Genomic DNA, 16535 nt, shown 5'->3' with positions numbered 1-16535 from the left:
TAACTTAACTTATCTTATTCTTCCTGAACTTAGCTGGAGATGTCCTATTTTATTTTATATTCAAATCTTTATCTACTTTAATCTTAATCTAGGCTTTATTCTTGAATACTGGTATGTATTGTACCCAGAACAGCCTTATTAGCCAGGTTAGTCTTAAGCCATGTGATTATTGATGAAAGTGTCTGGATGTGTTTTTATTATTTATTCATAATTTATTCGGTACTTCGAACATATTCAAGATTACAAAAGCAATATCAATCATTACATAAAATGACATAAAATATTATACAGGTACGTGCAATATTTGATAGCAGTTTGCCCAGTGCATCAGTTGGTGGCCAGGGAAGAGGAGTAATGAAATAATATGAATATGTGGAAAATGTGTGTATTCGCTGATTGCTTTTTACAAAAATAAATCATATAATATTAAAAGATCTCTATATATGTGATTGATACAAGTTTAGAGAATATATTATATTGAAGTTATAGAGCAAATGCAGTAGTAAGATATTAATGCCATACATAGTTTTGAGAAAGTGAAAAGAAAAAAGGGAAGTTCAGTGAAACGAGGTTGTTCCCCTCACCCCTTCTTTGCTGTTAAACGTTCTGCTGTAGGGGAGTAACCAAACAGAACCACTAATCCCCCCTGTCCTTTGGGGCTGTCCCCTGCCAGGATATCCACTCTTTCTACTTTCTCAGGAAGAATATCCATCAACTGTAATAGAAATATACCTCTGCCTCCAATTTTTTTGGGAAAAATATTTGCCATTTTTATACCTGCTCCTTCACAACTTTTACAAATCTTGTATTTCAAGACAGATTTTCTGCCTCTGCTATTTTGTTTTTAATGTCCATGGTCATGTCTAGTTTTTGTGTGTGTATTCATTTTTGTCTTTTTATTTTTAGCCCTGTGTAACACAACTACTTATTGTTTAGAAATCATGATCTGTGATCTATATATACAATTTTATTTCATTTTCAAATGTCAATATTCATTTTGGGGGAAAATGAGAAGAGTGATGTTTCATAGGTAATTCTGAAATTAAGGAAGTATTTAAAAGTGATTTAAAATCTGATATTGAGGTGATATTGAAGATTGATTTACTCTTATTCAACTTCAAGTACTTATATTAAGGAAGTATTTAAAAGTGATTTAAAATCTGATATTGAGGTGATATTGAAGATTCCTTTACTCCTATTCAACTTCAATTACTTTGAATTCTTTTCTTCGCTTGAAAACATCTCTACGAAACATCCCTCCAGGAACATGTTCACCTTATTTACCGATGATGACGACGGTGCCTGCAAGGGAAAGCAAACATGTTCCCTGGGGAGGCGATATGATGCCATGTAACTGGTTGACCTCAGGGGGATGTTGTTTGTGTGCAGTATGGGCCATTTCACTTGCCACCTCCACGCTCAAGTTCACTACCATCAACAAAAAACCCGAACCCTGAAGGAAATGTCCCATCACTTCTGGGCTTTGGTTTGGTATCCAGGCATTCTTTCTGGCCCCCTTTTCATCTTGTCACCAGTCCCCCCCCCCCCCCCCACCTGTATATCTTTGGAGCCCCCATATGCACCCTCTCTGACCCATCATCTTCTATTTTTTTCCGAGAGAGATATCCCCAATAGTTGCCTATTATTGAATTCATGCTATTGGAAATCGCTCGGTGAATCTATATCTCTAGTATTCCTTAAAACACAGTTTTAGGAAGTGTTGCCTACCACCACCACCACCTCAACACCTTCTCCCATCGTCAACAAGCAAGTTTATGGTGGGAGGAGCAAGGTTTCAGCAAAAGTAAACATGTACTATTATCCTTGTTAACCAGCATATCATTTAGAGTGATCTTTCAGAAAATAATGACCACCATCAAAGAACTTAGTTTTAGAACCTCATACTCAACTACAATGCCATTTGTAGCTGTCTTTTAGAAACCATTGAATTTATTAACATTATCACATCAAAATATTTGATCATTGCATAATCACCATTTTTTTTTAAATAGTGGGCTTTCTTAATATTGATAGCTTAAAGAATATATGTAGTGCTCTTGGAGATTGCAAGATGGTACAAAGGCAATAGTGTGAAATGGGAATGTGCCCTTGAATTTAACCAGCTGTTTGAATCAAATTTTTACTCAATAAATTGCCCTCTTTGCCCTTGCGATACACCAGAATGTCAGATAATTTAAAGAGATCTGTGAACTGGGGTAAACTCTAAATGCGCCTTTTTGGCTGGCTGGCTGCCCTGATAATTTAACCTGCGATCGATTGCACGTTTAAACATTGTCTAAATACAAATCAGTTTGAATTACCCATTCAGCCTGTTATTTCCAGGTGCATTTTCTCTACTTTTTGAATAAGAGTCTTTTGTAGTCTTCGGCATCAGACTTTTGAAATATTTATTGCAAATCTATAAGAAGTAAAATGCTGCACAATAACATGTATCGTAGTCAGGAGCCGAGTGTAAATACTTGTTTGTGTTGACAAATCTGTACTTTTATAGGAAGATGGGTCAGTAGTCGGTATGATTTTTAAAACATCGGTATTTTCTAATTGACTTGTCAAAAAAATGTTTCTAGAGTAGACTACTACCATCTCAAGTCCATGGGAAGGTATCCAAATAGTGGTCTAAACTGCCTCTAGGGAGGAGCACCCCTGTTAGGTCATGGGTCAAAGTAGCGGTCATCTGTCTACACCTTACAGATAGATAGACATAGCCTGTCAGATATTATTGTCTTCATTCCAAGTCTCCAAGTCCAAGATAGAAATGGAGAGAGAGAGAGAATGCCAATGAAAGGCGAGAAATCCAACAAAAAGTGAGAAGTCCAACAAAAAGCAAGAAAAAGTGAGAAATCTAACAAAAAGTGAGGAATCCCGATTATCCTTAGAAATACCATATGATGGATATTGGGGGTCGTGAGATCCAGGAATTCCTTGCAGTTTAATTTAGAGGTAGATTCGTCAAGATGAATTTTGGAAATATAAGAATATAAAAAAAGATTTGTAATCTTATTATTCATGTATTTAGCTTGCGATGAAGATGCATTAATGAGTCAATTACAATATAGAGAGCTATTCATCTGTGAGTTGAATCTTATACCAATATGCCATTTTGATATTGGTTTTATATGAACTGGAGGTGTTTTTATTAACAGAATTATTAGTATTTAGATAATAGTTGGACATTATTGCCTAAGAGGACATAAATTTACCCGAAGTTGAACATTATAATTTCCCGATGATAGAGACCACTTTATGATATGATGATCTCAGAGCTGGCTACCGCACAGTCTGCAGCGTATTAGTCGCATGTTTTCACTTCCGAGCTCCTAATCCCGCAGAAATAGATCTGAAACCAATCAATTTTCATCTTGTAGGCTGGAGGATTGTGTATTTGTTCAGTTGTAGGTGTGAGATTGCGGAGAGGGGAGTGTTTATACCCCCATCTGACGTCTGATGTTGTCTGGTCACGGGCAGACTTCTGGGTCAGGGCGTTGATTTCTGGAAGTTGGGGTTCAAGGATTCGCCACTGCATGCATCAAAGGATGATCGTGATGTCTCTCCCTCAGAGCTCCGAAGATGTTCGCTTGTTTTGATGTAATGATGTAATGGTGCAAGAGAGAGAATGAGAGAGAGAGGGGGGGGGGTGGAGAGAGAACAGAGAAACTTGAAAACATCATGGGCAGAGAGACAGACTGAAAGGTGTCTGGATAGAAAGATGGAGACCAAGGAGACTGAAAAGTATATGAAAAAGCATTGGCCTATAATATTTTAGAAAGCAACAAAGAGAGGGAAGTGTTGGAAGATAGTTATGTAAAATTAAATGAGTTGTTGGAGGGAAGGACTCTAATTTGAAAACAGTTTCAACATATGGAAGCAAAATACATTCATGTGTAGTAATGTGCACTTTGTGTGAATGAGATGAGAACAGGAGGACAAATAGAAATTCTTCTGGCATTCTTGAGGGTAGGTATGGAAGTATTGAGGAGAGAATGTCAAGAGGTGTCGGCAGATGACATGCATCTTCTGACCTTAAGTCAAAGAGTATCTGATAAAGATGAAGAATGGATGTGGCACTCCTCCCCCATCACAGACGGAACATCTCATCCTCAGGAGATATGAAATGGGAGAGAGTGTGTCCCAAATCATTTGTTCTCTTTGGGTCACTTTCTCGGGAAAGCGTTGCTTTGACATGATGTGTAATTACACCAGGAGTTTGTTGTACTCCCTCGTTTTGACATGTTTATGTGTCATGTGGGTGACACCAAAAACTTGTGCGCTGTCTCGTGCTATTAAATGTGAAATGCATAATGTGTAAACATAGCCTATTTGATACATTGTGGATATGGTTACGTTGGAATAAAAATCACACTAACATCATGGTTCTCAATGACCATGTTATTTTGGGTATAAGGGTTTGGTGTTTTCAACCAGTGAAAACTGACTATTTTGATAATTTCTACTGGTTGAAATTCACTATTTTCACTTCAGATGTTGGTTATTATTTTCTAAATGCAATTCTCATAATATAAAAAATAATATATATATACATGTACATGCAACTAGCTGTACTCACCTTTGTGAGTGATGATATTGTTGGACATGTCTAATGCATTTACATCTACATAACTGCACTTTGTGATAATTTTTTATGATAAAATATGAGGTTTCAATGCGGTTGTTTAGTCAAAAATTAAAATATACCAAGCATGCTTGTGACACTTGGGAAATTCAGTATTTTTTTTCAATTTCTTCTTGCTCTGTTGCTTAATAATAACCTTCAGCTTTGTCAGAATTTACTATGAATATCTGGTGTGATTTTACTAATTTGATTAAGGGGGAAATGCCAGTCAGACATAGAATCCTGATATAAAAAGAAATAATGATTCTTGAGATTAAATAGCATTCTTTATTTTTCTTTCTTTTTGCATCTTCAGACACAAAAGAGGATGAAGCTTCTTCATAACCACACTGATGGTGACAAGTCACCTCTTATGGAACATTCTCCCATCACACCAGAACAGGTATGTATATTATTGCTTTAGTGATTACCCATCCAGTGAAAAAAATAATAGATATACCCTTCTCCCTTTCTCAAAATTTTAATGTTCCAAGATCAACATCTCACCAATTTTCAGACTCGTTCCCCGGCACAACAAATGAAAGTGAAAAGGTTAAATAGAACCATTCAACTCTCTTTTTTATCCTGGCCCTCAGAATAAACAGTGAAATGTTTTTTTTTTTTTTAAGATTTGTTTAAATTTGACAATCCTGACATTCCCCTCCCACAACACAAGGAACATCTTTAAATCATTAATGCGCACAAGGAACATCTTTAAAGGACAAGTCCACCCCAACAAAAACTTTATTTGAATAAAAAGAGAAAAATTCAACAAGCATAACACTGAAAAAATCATCAAAATCGGATGTAAAATAAGAAAGTTATGACATTTTAAAGTTTCGCTTCATTTCACAAAACAGTTATATGCACATCTCTGTCAGTATGCAAATGAGGGAACTGATGACATCACTCACTCACTATTTCTTTTGTATTTTATTATATGAAATATGAAATATTTTGATTTTCTCGTCATTGTCATGTGAAATGAAGTTTCATTCCTCCCTGAACACGTGGAATTCCATTATTTTAACAATTTGTGGTTCAGGCAAGGAGGTCCTAATCGTCAAATTCCTAAAAATTGAGATATTGTATAATTCAAACAATAAAAAACAAAAGAAATAGTGAGTGAGTGACATCATCGACTCTCTCATTTGGATGTAACTGGCTCGTTCATATAACTATTTTGTTAAAAATAAGCGAAACTTTGAAATGTCATAACTTTCTTATTTTACATCCGATTTTGATGAAATTTTCAGCATTGTGCTTGTCTGATTTTTCTCTATTGATTCAAATCAACAATTTTCTGAGGTGGACTTGACCTTTAAATAAATATCGCCCTCTATAAATCCAGTGGCTGCTTATATCTTTTTCCCTCACCTATCTTCTTCTGCAACAAATGCTGAATCTTAAATTTATTTAAGATTCTCTAGCGTACTTCCACAAGAAATATTAAAATTTGGAAGCCATTAACAACCACTTGCTCCCCAAATCCCCTCCCCATACAAACTGGAAATTCTGTAGACTTCTTAAACCCCACCCCCCTTTACACTCCTCGTCTAGTATCAAACACGAAAGAGTTTGGAGACTAACTAGAAAGCTTTTCAAATCTCCAAAAACCCTACAGAGAACACCACCCTACGGAGACTACAAGTACAACCCTTTCCCAAATTTTACAACATTTTTATTCAGTCTGACCGTCTTCAAACTATCTTAAAACAATATCTCACTATCGGATCAAATTTAATGAAATAGCTTGTTGAAATCAAACAAAAAATGTTGAAGGACTAATCACTAATGAGAACAAACGAAAACCTATGATGACTTTGGAGATAATATGAGAGTAAGACAGGGTGGTGGGAGAGGCAAAATAATGATGAGAGACTATAGGGATTTTTGAAATTTAAGTGAGATGTGGGGGGGGGCAATGTAAAATAAAGAAAATAAGAAAGTGGAGATTGCATCAATCGCATAACTATAATTGCAGACAGAATACCTATTACTTGATACAAAAACTGTCACAGTGAAGCTATATGATCAGTGCTTTGCATCTCTGTGTATGTATTTCATCAAACTAACCCCCATTTTGTACACACAGCTTTTCAAATTATATAAGAATGAACGCAAGCATTGATAGTTTGCATGATTTTAGGTGTTCATTGCCAGAGGGATATTACTATAGATTGCAACATGGAAATGAATTTACAGATTAGTTAGTGAATTTGATGCAATTTCTGCTCTATGCAGAATATTAGTCAATGGTGTTGAATGGAGTCTAAAGCCAGAATGTAATTGACTTTCTGGTTAATATCATTATTCATTTTTGTTTCTCAATGGAAAGGTGTGAGCAGTGTGGCAATAAGACTGTTTTTATGGAATGCAATGACCTTTAGCAAAAGTGTTGTTAGTGATGATGAGACCACGCGGAAATGAAACCTAATCAGTAGTAGACCAAACAGTAAACTGCCTATTCGTCTATTGCCAACTCGTCCACTCATCACATGGTCTACCTTCATTTGGTCTAATGCTATTCCGTCCATCAATGTTTCGTCTAACAATCATTTGGTCCAATAATCATCTGGTCCAATCATCACTTCGTCTAATCACCAGTTCGTCTATGACCATTTCGTCTCATAATCAGTTGGTCTAATAATACCCATTTTCTTTTCACTCATTTCGCCCAATTAAAACTATTCCAATTAGACCAAATGGTGTATGGACTAAATGGCTATTGGACCAACTGATTATTAGACCAAATGGTGAGTGGACGAAATGGCAATTAGACCATGTGGATCGTGGACGAACTGATGGTAGACAAAATGATAGTAGACGAGTTGGTAATTGGACGAATTGGCATTAGACCAATTGGAAATAAACCCATCAAACAAGCTTAGCACTATTGGTATCAGACAGGGAATAGGTCATTGGACCAACTGGTATTGGACCAAATGGCTCTGAACGGTTAGTGTGGCCATGGTGAGAACGGTAGGGGTGTGTGAAGCGTGTCCATGCCTTGAGGTAGAGAGGAAGTGTACCGCGAGAGAGTGAGAGGAGGGAACAATATTATGACAGCCATATATCCTACAGGAACATGGGTAAGGGGACGGGACAGGTGAGGCATGGATCCTAACCGAGGAGGCTCCTCGTTGAATCCATGGTTGAACTGAAGGAAGGGTGGAGCATGAGGAGGGGGAGGGAGTAGAGGATGAGAGATAGACGTGAGAGGGGTAACTAGATACCGGTAGGAAACATGAGAGAAGTGGGTGGAAGGTGAAGAAGGGAAAATAATAAAGAAGAAATTGGTGAAAACACCGAGGAAATCAAGAAAACGTGGAATCGTACACTCTAAAAACAAATCAGTGAAAAATGACTAGTTAATAGGGTCAGCTAGGTGCAACTGTTATTCTAGTCATATTTGACTATTTTCTAGTCGTATTTTACTAGAACATAGTTATTTCTGACTAGTATATATTATGTCAGAAATGTGACTCTCAGTGATTGCCATATCAGTTGCACCCAGCTGACTACTGGTGTAGTCAATACGACTGATTTGTTTTAAGAGTATATGAGGAGATACGGTTGTGTCAAGTATGATTTTACCCAGGGCCTATCAGAGTAATAAATGATCTGTTTATCATGAGGAAAATCTACAAATAGGCGATCATTTAGAAATCAGATAGAATTCAACTTACCAACATTTCAAAATGTTTAGAAATCATAATTATTTGTGATTATTTCGTTCTAAGAAGTCCTACCAACTATATTTAGCGGTCTGAAGACCATTTCAGTTCCCCCAGGGAGACGATTTCTTCTGTCTCCATATTCTTGAATCTCATATTCCTACCCGTGTATATAATGGTCCACTGTGACCCAAATATTTGGTCTGATGCTCTATTTAATTTTCAATGTGCTCCCTGAAATTAGGTCAAATATCACAGGGGAATTTGTCAAAACCAGAAAGAGATCAAACTTCACTTCTCATTACAAGTTCCTGTAAAGATCAGACTCAAAGACCATCATCACAAGATGTATATAGTTTCCCTAGGTGCATAGTATGAGGGAATATATTAGGGTTACAAATGAAAAATATGAATGGAATTGTCAATTTGTCTGATATATACCATCCTTGGGTATGAGACTATAGGTCTAATTGAATGAGTGGCCCAGATCATTTTATGATGGCAACATCAGGCCAAAGAAAATTATTGAGCTTCAGACTGCACAGTTTTCTGTATATTTGCAACAATACATATTCCCATTATAATTTATATCACAATATTTTAATATTCAAGAAGTATTTTCAGTTACCTTCATGTTTTAATAGCTTTGCTTTTATAAATGAAATGAAATAGATTGTGGATTTCGCTAAATAATAATGATAGTCAATGCAGTAACATATGTTGGCAATATTTACCATTATCCATATATTGAGCTTTAGGTATTATAATCAAATAAATATTTTAAGGTTGATATTTTACTCGCAATGTTATCTAAATGATGCCGCTTATAAACAGACCAAATGTTTTCTTGCATTGTACACTCTCCTCTCCGAACATCTTCTCTTGGTTGGGCACTGAACAATCTACAATTTGTGTTCGTTCTCAATTTGAATTAGACCTGTTAAAGCAGGACAAGATGTACTCACATTGTATCATTCTCCATGCAAGAATGGACTCTCTTGCTTCTCACCAATGTTCTTCCCAATACTAATGAATCGATGATACATTGCGCCGGTAATGCTATTTCCCAGAATGCCTTCTTGTTCCTGTATTTTAATGTACGTTCTCTGACCTTTGACCTCATGCTTCCAGGATGATGAGGATGGTATATGGGCCTAAGCCAAGGTCTTCCTCTATACTGCTACCCCAAGTTCCCTCATGCATACATATTGGTAAAAAAAATCAATATTATATATATGACTGTATATTCTGAGCATGCTTGCACTAATATTTTATGTGAATATAATTCTTTCTCACGCTGACAAAGTTTAACTGTATGGTCTTGTAAGAGGTGCACTAACCGTTCCTTAGAAACCGTGGGCATATATCTTGAAAGCATTATACTACGAACTTAATGCATATCCCGTAGAAGCATGTAATGATGTATTCTATGAAACATGTGTCGATAGATGTTGGCTTATATGATAGTTTTCAAGGATGTTGCGGTTGTCCCATGCTTTGTATTAAAAGTTTATGCTTTTTGGTCTTTTCCACTACCTTGCGTTATTTTTTTGCACTACCTGCTAAATGTTTGAATATACTTTCTCATAACATTTTATTTGTTTTTCTCTCTCCTGCTTTTAGCTGTAATTAATTTGTATTTGCATGAATACTTGTGATTGGAATGCTTTTTGGTATTGCTGTAATAGTCATCTGATATTATCCCAACCAACCCCACTCCAAAAAAATGATATAATATGATCTCTATCATACAGCTAGTGTTCTGACAACATTTGTTCTGTTTGCACAAAAACCCTGAGAATTTAAATTTTGAGTTGCCAAATTGAACAAAATATTACAAAGATGAATCCATAGAGATATGTTCTTTCACGATTGTTTGGTCGTTATTAATATTTGGTTGTGTAATTCACAATGCTGCAAATGAAAATCATTTTGGTTGTTGTTGCTATAATATTTGTATAATTTTGTTAAGGTAATATGTGCAGTGTTTTTGTTTTGGATGATTTTAATTTCATTGAAAGTTAAATGAGATTTTTGCCCTTTTATTGTGATGTTAAATAAAATGGATTATAAAGAAAGAGGCCAAACAGATGTAAATGTAAAAGTGATGTAAATGAGTCATGTGTGCAGTCATTAATTTTGCCCTGATGTGCACCAAGTATGCAGGAATGTAGCATAATATTTTTTGCTCTAAATATGCATAAATGCAAAAAAAAAGCGGGTGCATCGTGGTCTAGTGGTTCTGACTCTCGCCTTTCAAACAGAGGGTCGTGGGTTCGAATCCTAACCATGGCATGTTTTCCTTCAGCAAGAAATTTATCCGCACTGTGCTGCACTCAACCCAGGTGAGGTGAATGGGTACCCGGCAGGATTAATTCCTTGCATGCACTGAGCGCCGGTGATGGGAGCTACAGCCGGGGTAATAATAGCAGCGCTTTGTATCATCAGGCAAAAGGCGCTTTATAAATAAAGCTATTATTATTATTATTATTAAATCTGATATGCATACAAGCCCATGGAGTTTTTTAAGTTTGTGCTTTTTTACGCTGAGGATATATGTTCCCACAAGATGCACAATATACTTTTTAGATATACTCAGTCAGAAGTAATGTAATACAGAAAGTTTGCGGCCTAGCTTAATTCCTGATTGTGTTATTCAAATCATTCTAATTTGTAACCAATTTTCTGCCATTTGTTCATATTGTTAATCTGTTTTATAAAACAAAGAATGCACAGGTTTGTTTGTGATGTTAGATTGCAGACCTGTTTGCAGTCATCTCAGGAAGCAAGCCTTTGAGTGTGGTGCATCACAGCCAACTCGCTCTGACCTAGGCATTATATATAAAAATTTGTTTTTGTTAACTCCATGTGGCTTTGAATATATATATATATATATATACCCATAGAAAAAATTCTTACTTTCCATTATAATGTAGCTACCTTCACTGTAAAAATGCTGTTTAAAATTTTAAGCATGTTGTTTAAGCCTGTCACTGTTGTTTAACAAGTTGTTAAAAAAATTTAAACAATTACAAAATAGTTTAAACAACATGTTGTTAGAGTGACTGGCTTAAACAACGTGCTATTTTTTTACTGTGTTTGTTAATCAAAGCACTTATTGAGATAAATTTATTTAGTGTTTGCATATCTTTTTCTTCTCGGGTGTCTGGTGTGTATAACTTTCCAATCTTCTCTGAAATAAACATTTAAATATTTAAGCTATTCATTTAATTTGATTTTATACTCTTTTATAATATATATTGGTTATTTTGGTTGGCTATTTAACAGTATTTATCAACCATTGAGTAGTTTGTGAAATTGTATCTATGATGTATTGCAGATTTGTTTGGAAGAACTTTGGATGAAACAGATGTATATTTTATTTGTATAAAAGCTGTTTTGCGGTCTCATTATAATACTATTAGCTTTTAGCTGGTATTTTGATACCCACTACCACTATTTTCCCTAACAAAGTTTTCAACGGCATGGTAAAAAAAATATAATTAAAAAAGAACGCATTTTCAACTTGGCAAATCTCAGCCACTTTCAGATGTTGGGGCTGGTGGTTCTTTAAATATGTATTTTTATATTTATTTAATCTGGGCTGTGGTGATTAACATGTGTTTGAAGACCTGAGTTTTTTATTCTAATTTCTTCTTATTCTTCTTAAATGTATCTTTTCTTTGTGATTTTTATTCTTGTACAAATTATTTATATTCTTAAACATTTCTATTCAACATTAATTATTTGTTGTTCACCTTTATGTTTAAATAAAAGTAAATGTACACACTTACTCTTAAGCAAATGCAAGCTCTCTCACAGAATAATGCAACCGTTTATTTCATATGTTGTTATATAAGGGCTAATAATTCTTCAAGCTCTAAATTCTTTCTTGTTTTGAGGTATTAGTTTAGCTAGGATTCTAACTATTTTAAACTTCTTTTTAAAGCTGTAATAAAACTTTTGCTATTAGCAGTTCTATCCCATCAGGAGACATAACTTCATGCACACTCCTTAGAAAACGTATTATTAACACTAAAACAGCAACTTTTAATTGAGTGTTCACAATGATATAATTTTACTTTCCCATTTTTTCAAGGATCTAATATTGATTAGATATAAGATGCTAATATTCAGGATAAAGCTATATACTTCCACCTCAATAACACTGCTGAGTGCAAACCCAGCTTTGTGGTTGGTGCGGTAAATTGATAAGAATTGCTGTATTCTTTGATATAATTTTTTCTCAGTCAATTTAATGACACAATTTGGAAGCTTAGAATTTATTATGTTTGTTGGTATGATATTGTTCATTATATATAAATATTCATCTTACACCCGTTATTCTCATCATGCTTTTTTTTTGTCAATCCACAGTGTTTTTCTGATCAGTTCCATGGAGGGGTTCACAGCGTGACTTTGTGAAGACTGGTTGACCCGCAAGTTTTCAAATATTTCTTCAGCTCCAGTCTTAATTGACACATCTTCTTACTTTGTGGTCATTGATTAACTGTGACATAAGCAATATTAAATAGAGATCTCTTTTTTAAAATATGATTAAGTATTTATTAAGAATATAACAACATAATCACAGAATTACTAGTAAATCAAGAGCATTATGACCAATAGATTTGTCTTGTTATGCAGGACTCGATGACAGGGGTTCTATGAACCCAAATTTTTTTTATGAAAAATCTATCATTAACCAAATTTCTCACTGAAATGGAAATTAACCAATGGTAATTGCATACTTGCAATCGAAAAATGATATGTTACTGTCATTTTGAAGGAGAAAAGAGCTCCCTTAACAATGTGTAAAGAGCACCATATTTCATTTCTTCATGCATAAACTATGACAATTTGTACACACAGTGTATATTTCGAAGCTCTCCACATTTGTAAAGTTGTGCATGGGTCTGTTAAAGAGACTAATTGATTGTAATGCATGTACACAGTTTTAAAAAGTATATACATGGATAGTAACTAATCCCATAAAGGAGAATTAGGGTTTGAAATGGTCTCTTTCATAACAATCTTAACTTTGCAATATCAATTGAGCAATCAGAGACGGGCAGAGAGCCTCTCTGTTTTATCTTGTCTTGCAGAATGCAAGCAGAAATTATTTCTTTATTCTTTGTTGGAATCAAGCCTTCCATGTGGGGATGGTTTGTGAGCAATCTTATCTTGGTGCTCTGATGATATCACAATTTATATGATTCTATATTGAAATATCAAAACTTCTAAGAGTACTAGATTATCGGTGCATTCCACTTTGCTTTTGTTTTCTTTTAATCGTGGTACTTCAGACTGGATACAGTTCTAGACAAAAAAAGCAAAATATTTACACTTATTTTGAATCCTGTATTTACAGAAGTACTGTTAAATGTCTATATCATTTATTTCAAAGTAAGTTTTTTGTATGATTACTTTCTTAGATGTGGGTGCTCTATTTTCTGATTGATTTACACTGAAGTGAAATGGGATATTTAAGAAAGAAAAACTCTTCCCCACAAAACAAGAAAGACAAGGAAAGTGTATGAAGAAACATAGTACCTTCTTTAAATATTCAATGTACAATATTTTCCCCAACAATTTCTTTTCCATCTGAGCATTACATCTCGGTTTCAAACACATTTTCTTTCAATTTGTTTATATTCTTGTGACATGTGCTTACTGATGACTAAAGAGAGTTTGAATGTGAAAGATAAACCAAATTAAGCAAAGTCAGGGAAAGACAGCACAGTTCCAAGTAAGAAAAAAAATCCACCATCCTGCACGGGAAAGGGAAGAAAGTACAGGACGATCTGAAACAGACAGTTTTTTTTCTTTATGGAATACCAACCTGCACCCACTACACCCTATCACAGTCACACCTCCATATGGGTTCGTTGGTATCTATCCCAAATATGGAAATTAACATTGACCTTTTGACCTCACCCTTGACCCGCTGACATTGACTTCGCACCTGTGTAAGGTTTGATGACGGTTGATGTGCGAGTGTCATTTTACAGAGGCGCGTTGAGATCGCACTAGGGAGGTGATATAACCTTACGCCTTGCAAAAAGAGATGGGTATATCATGAAATATAGGATACAGAAATGGAAAATATAAACAGACTACTTCATTGTTCATGTAGATCATTGGATGTATTTTTAGCAAAATGAATAGCAAGGGACATTCTCCTTATAAACACAATGGTTCTTTGTATAATCTTCAGAATCATTGTTAAATTCTTACTTATGTTTCAGACTGAGCTATAAGGAGAAAATATTTCTCTGAAATATATCTGGACCCTGTCGCATAAAGACTGGCATTCGATTGCAAATTTTGAACAACGATTCTGATTGGTTGATAGCGTATGTGTTTTGCAGGGCCCAAGGGTTGGTGACACTAACAAAATGCAATTAACAGGTGTTTGAAACAAATTCAATTTATCATATGACACCTAGATAGATCCTTGTCATTTGATTGGTTGTTTGATATCAATCATTCAGCCCATTTTACAATGACGTCATCATCTTTGCAATTTCGGATCCATTCATCGTGCAAGTTTGGATGCATGCGATTTTGTCCATTGCACGCGCGCACCGAGAGCGCAGGCACCCCAAGTAAAAACAGTGTTTGCAACGTGTGTGTTGCATGTATGCGACAGTCAACAGACCAAGCTCGCACTGCAAGAGCATATTTTGCATCAAAATTCATAAATTTCAAATGAAAAAGGATCTATTTTTGGTGTCATATAATAATAACAATAATAATAACGCCATATTTACCAAGGGTAGCCATGCACTTCAGTTCCGAAAACTGTTCTCCTAGCGGGTCCTGCTATTATTATATAACTCAAATAATGAATGTTCTTTTCATTCATGCAATGGACAGAATACTTTATTCGGTGAAAGATGATATGAATGAGCCATTCATGAAATATTCTGTCCATTGCATCCATAAACATTCATTATTTGTATAATAATTGACTATGCTCCTTATCCCCATATTCTTGTTTGATAATAATACTAATAAAACTGATTATTTTGCACACCAAACAATTGTCCATAAAACATAAGGTGATTTCGACATTATAATTTAAAAAAAAATCTTGTCGCTGATGCAAATTTAGAACTTGCCAAAGGAAGTTTTTAATATATCGTAAGATGATAGTTTTGAAGTAGATAATTCTTTCAAGTAAGCTGCATCGAAGGGACATGCTGTACTCTTAACTATGTTTGTGCCTCATTTATCTCCTTGTATTTTTCCTATATCTCAGGTATTGTTCTTTTTACGAATGAAAATCATTTTCTTATGTTTAACGATTCCTAGTTCAACTTAAAGTAGATTAGATTAAGTGAGATAGATATTTAGGACCAGATGAGATCCTTTTAGCATCTGGAAGAAATCAAAGATAAGAAATATACGAAAATCAGACATTTAGGTGAAGAGACTTTAGAAGAGGAATGCTTATTTCTTGTCCTTTTCTGTGATTTCTTATCATGAGAAGAAATCAACTCTAAAATGATTAAAATCTTGCCATTTCGTTTCAACTTATGTGATTTAGAAATAGTCACTGACAAGGCTTTTATATGGAATAAGTTCATATTATGAGCATGCAAAAGGTGTATATAATGTAAATAATTTTTTGGTGTACATGTATGATGTATATACATGGTCTTCTTATAATTCTGAAGATATTTTTGTTTGTCGCATTCCATTCTATTAATATTTGTAGATTTGTTTAATTATGTAATTTGCATCGACTTTGTACGGGGACCACCCACTTTTGTTAGAAAAGGGTTGACAATTTTATTAATCAATAATTTTAATACCGGTTCTTCATCTCACATTAATCATCAATTGCATGAGATAGAAAATCATAAATGAGAGAGAATTCTAATTTGTATATTTTAGCTTTTGCTGCATCATGTTTTACTTTCATTATTGCTGCATGTGTTGGCTTTTTTTTTGCTTCTATAACATTGAAATACAAACAGCATTGTACATTATCCAGTTTTACAATACCATTTGTTCTAGCCAAAATCAAAGGTTGTTTTCAGTTATTGCTAATAACTTCAGATTTGACCATCAAGTGCGGTTTTGGTTTTACACACTTTTAAAGGTCATAAAATCTATTTCAGCATAACATTTTACTAGATCGAATTTCGTCATACATTATTACCCCACCCTTTCAAATATAAATGATTTGGTTAGACTGTAGGCTTGTTATGGAATATACA

At 34.7% G+C, this 16535-nt stretch overlaps 1 long non-coding RNA gene across 1 annotated transcript; it reads left to right on the top strand.

Annotated features, from left to right (window-relative positions):
• Positions 1-4944: 4944 nt before the first annotated feature.
• On the top strand, positions 4945-15363 carry LOC129257870 (uncharacterized). The gene is made up of 4 exons (XR_010292897.1): positions 4945-5033; positions 9439-9518; positions 12685-15039; positions 15221-15363. It is a non-coding gene; the product is annotated as an uncharacterized LOC129257870 (long non-coding RNA).
• Positions 15364-16535: the final 1172 nt, after the last annotated feature.

The sequence above is a fragment of the Lytechinus pictus genome, chromosome 3, assembly GCF_037042905.1.
Source record: "Lytechinus pictus isolate F3 Inbred chromosome 3, Lp3.0, whole genome shotgun sequence".
Classification (NCBI taxonomy): domain Eukaryota; kingdom Metazoa; phylum Echinodermata; class Echinoidea; order Temnopleuroida; family Toxopneustidae; genus Lytechinus; species Lytechinus pictus.
This window is presented reverse-complemented; position numbering and strand designations above follow the sequence as displayed.